This window comes from Impatiens glandulifera, chromosome 4, assembly GCF_907164915.1.
Source record: "Impatiens glandulifera chromosome 4, dImpGla2.1, whole genome shotgun sequence".
Classification (NCBI taxonomy): Eukaryota; Viridiplantae; Streptophyta; class Magnoliopsida; order Ericales; family Balsaminaceae; genus Impatiens; species Impatiens glandulifera.
This window is the reverse complement of record NC_061865.1, coordinates 14,980,805-14,985,187: the sequence shown is the minus strand read 5'-3', so window position 1 is coordinate 14,985,187 and position 4,383 is coordinate 14,980,805. Positions and strand designations below refer to the sequence as shown.

The 4,383-nt window shown below is 24.3% G+C and overlaps 1 long non-coding RNA gene across 1 annotated transcript; it reads right to left on the bottom strand.

The window, feature by feature from the left end:
- Positions 1–3,637: 3,637 nt before the first annotated feature.
- LOC124936168 lies at positions 3,638–4,383 on the bottom strand. The gene is made up of 3 exons (XR_007099094.1): positions 4,010–4,383; positions 3,760–3,925; positions 3,638–3,729 (listed from the first exon to the last, which is right to left on the bottom strand). It is a non-coding gene; the product is annotated as an uncharacterized LOC124936168 (long non-coding RNA).

Below are 4,383 nucleotides of genomic sequence, written 5' to 3'. Positions count from 1 at the left end.
AGAATATTAATTTTCTTATTTATAATTTTTAATAAATTTTTATTATTATTATAATATTTACATATGATTATAGATTATAATAAGAATGTGAATTGTTTAGATATTAATTATGTTATTTTATTTTTATTTTTTTAATAAAACTATAACTCATGTTTTTTTTTATTAATATACTTTTAAATTTGTAATAAAAATATTTATTATAAATAAATAATATACCAATAAATTAATTTATATAATTTATTTATTTTTATTAAATAAATAATATCAAATTTAATTTAATCTAAAATTATTATATCAACTAAAATTAATTAATTTATATAAAGTATATATTTTTATTATTTATTTTATATTAATTTTAAATATTTATTTATTATTATATTCTAATATAAATTTATATTTTTCAATTATTAATTTTTATATTTATCTTCTTTTATAATAAAATTTAATTCAATAAAAAATAATAAATTTATATTAATTAACATGTAATTAATATAATTCTCTAATAACAAATATTTAATAAAAAAAAACTAAATTATAAAAAAAAATTAAGTTTGATAATTTGTATAAAAAAATTATATATTTATTTTATAACAATATTAAAAATTTAATTTTGTTATAAATAAATTAAAATTTATATATTTATTAATAAAATAAAACTTGTAAATATGTTTTTATAAATATTAATGATAATATAAATTTAATATATTTAATATATATATATATATATGAGAAAATTAAAATATTTTTAATTTTTAAACTTTTTTATGTATAATTTATTAATTAAACTAATAAATAATATTTGAAAAATTATAATAATTAATTAAATAAATAAATGTTGATTTGACGGAGTGATACGAACTCACAATATATTTACTAGTCATTTATTATATTAACTTTTATAATTTTTAATTAAAATATATTATTTATAAAATTGAAATATTAAATTTAATATTTTTATCTGAATAATTATTATAATAATTCTTTTTTTCTTATAACAAACAAATTTAAACTTATTATTTTTATAATTTATAAAATTAATTAAAATATATTATTTATAAAATTGAAATATTAAATTTAATATTTTTATCTAAAAAATTATTATAATAATTCTTTTTTTTTCTTATAACAAAAAAATTTAAACTTATTATTTTTATAATTTATAAAATTAATTAAAATATATTATTTATAAAATTGAAATATTAAATTTAATATTTTTATCTAAAAAATTATTATAATAATTCTTTTTTTCTTCTAACAAAAAAAATTTAAACTTATTATTTTTATAATTTATAAAATTAATGTAATTTTGATAATAATATAAATTTATTTTTGATAAAGTATTTTCTAAAATTATTTTATATTAGTTAAACTTTTTTTTTATACTTTCATTTTCATGTGATAGGATGATATTGTCAAATTAATGGAATAAATAATATTAGTTTAATATATATATTATTTAGTTTTATATAATTAAATATATTATTTTTAATCAATTATAATTATGTGTTTTTAAAATAATTGTTAGGATATGTGACAACAATAGAAATAGAAGAGATTTGAATATTGTTGTGCTAATTTTCACTTACAATTCGATTTTTTTTTTTTAAAGATTGAAAATCTATTTCTATTTTTTAACAAATCATCGCAAGCTCTTGAACGGTTTCAAGTGTGGAAAATACTTGCTAGATTTGAAACGGCAGATAACAGACTGTAAGAATCAGTAAGGAAATAACACAAAGTTTTATGGATGTTCAGAGATAAAATTCCTACGTCACCCCTTTTCTGTTTTCAGAAAGATTCACTAGAAGACTTTAATTTGTATAGCATCTACACAAACCCAATTAGATCACAGGTCTTAACAGATGCCTGATTTGAACTCCTAGTTATCACACTCTGTTGAACAGACAACGTTTTGTTCAACTTATAACACTGAAAATACTATCAAGTAATACAATAAATTATCTCTCAACGTATACAATGTATTTTAACAGTTAGAGAGAGAAAATAATCAAAATGCTCAGCTAGGTGAACGAGTTGTGAGATGAATCAAGAGATTCGCCGTTGTACTCTACTGTCTTTTTATCTTTTAAGCGTAGCAATGGTAGAATCTAATTCGTAGATACGTGTCAGCTTTATAATTGTTGTACACCAAGTGTACGGGATAGTACGCAAGAATAATATTTATTGAAACGTGGCGCATGGGAAGGTAGTGCGCAGAATATTCGATAGAATGTCGTGTATTGGATAGTACTGCGCGGGCTAGTGGAATAATCGTGTACGTGGTAGTTGTACACTTTGGCGTCTTAAGTTGATGAAGCAGACTGCTGATAGTGAGCGTTGTTGATTGCTACTGAACAGTTGGCGCCAGTCTGTTGTTAGTGATAGGCTGCTGCTAGCGTTTCTTCAGACTGCTGCTGAAGTAAGGGTGTTGTCAGCGCTTCTTCAGACTACTATTGAAACAAGGCTGATGTTGACGCCATTTTAGACGGTTGTTTGCGCTAGGCTGCTCCTAGCGCTTCTCTAGACGGATGTTCGCGCTAGGCTGCTGCTAGCGCTTCTTAAGACGGTTGTTCGCGCTAGGCTGCTAGCGCTTCTTCATCCCTACTGTTGAAGCAAGCCGACTGCCAGCATGCTGAATCCAACTCTACTTATTTAATAAGACAGTTGTCAGCGTGCTGAGGCCAACTTTGTTGTTGGCAACCCTGTTGTCAATGCCTTTTTAGCTACGGGTGTTCATCGGTTCGGTTTTCGGGTTATTCGAGTTTTCGGTTCGGGTTTTTCGAATTTTTATTGTTTTTAAGAAAATTTGAAAACCAAACCGATTTGAATAAATTCGAATTCGATAAATTCAAATTCGGTTCGAATTCGGTCGGATATTCGGTTTAAACCAAATATACATCACCTACCCATAAGATAATTTTTTTTAAAAGAGTTAACAAAATAAATAAGTTGTTAAAGAGATCTTATCTACTTAAATTATAAAAAAATATAAATCACGCAAACTTAGCTTAGTGAATAACACCAATATATATTCAACAATTGAACGACAAAAGTAAAACAGTGTCGACGACGATAATACATGACAGTTGAGAGGTGTGAACAGTTAGAGAAAGGGGAAAATGAACGAGAAATTATGAATTTAATATAGGGATCTAGTAGGAGGTCCATGATAATTTATTATATAATATGTAATAAGTTATATAATATATAATAAAAATAAATAATAAAAATGAATTCGGTTTTCGAGTTGAAACCTAAACTCGAAAACTAAACTGAAAACCGTATTTAAATTCGAATCGGTTTAAAATTCGATTGGAAAACCGAAAATGTAATTCGAATTCGTTCAGATATTCGGTTCAGACCAAATATTAAACCCCTATTTTTAGATCTATATTAAATAATAATATATTACATAAATATTAAAATAACACATATTTTATTTTTACTTAATTTTATAAATATAATATATAATTCAAATTAAACATTATAAATTATATAATTCAAATAAATATTATACACAAAAATAAAATAAATTACATAAAACTTTAATATTATATATTAAAATAAAATATATTATATTATATAAATATAAAATAATACATACTATAATGTAACTTCATAAAAATTAACCTGATGGATAAATAACTTTCTAATCTTATAATTTAGGTTTCATTTTGTTACTGTCGTTTCTCCCTTTCCCTTTCAGTTCTTCGCCTTTCAGTTCTTCACCTTTTAGTTCTTCACCTTTTAGTTCTTCACCGCTTTCTTCTAGGTTTTCTCTCTTCCAACTCTTCTATGGCTTCTTCTAGATTTCTCTCTTCCATTCCTTATATTACAGATACATCGAAGTTTTGGGCACCGTTCAAAACTACATTGTGTAATCGGGATCTTCACCCAATCCAGTTCCTTTAAATTAGTAATGAACCTTTATAACAAAAGAATGAAACAATTATTATGAAATCAACAAAATAAGTATAGACAAAAAAAACATGATTAAATAAAAACTTACCTCAATGCACTAACTGTCTGCTGTCAGGATCTTGCATATGGTAACTACATCAGCGACATACCTGTAAAACTATATATCCCATCATAGGCATTCTAGACATAAACTTCTTTAGCAACTACGTTTGAATAATATTTCAATCTTGACATAACAGAAAGGGACAGTAAGAGATTGAAACAACGGTAAGTAGAAATAGGAGAAAAGGGCAACGGCAAGATATCTGAACTACAGTAGGAATATGAGAAGACGACCAAAGATCCAAACTACAGCAGGAAGAGAAGACGGTTAAAGATTAGAACTACAACAGAACGGGAGAGGAGATTGGAAGTGCGTCCAAGAAGAAACGGCCATAGAGAAAAAAGAAAGAAAGAAGATAA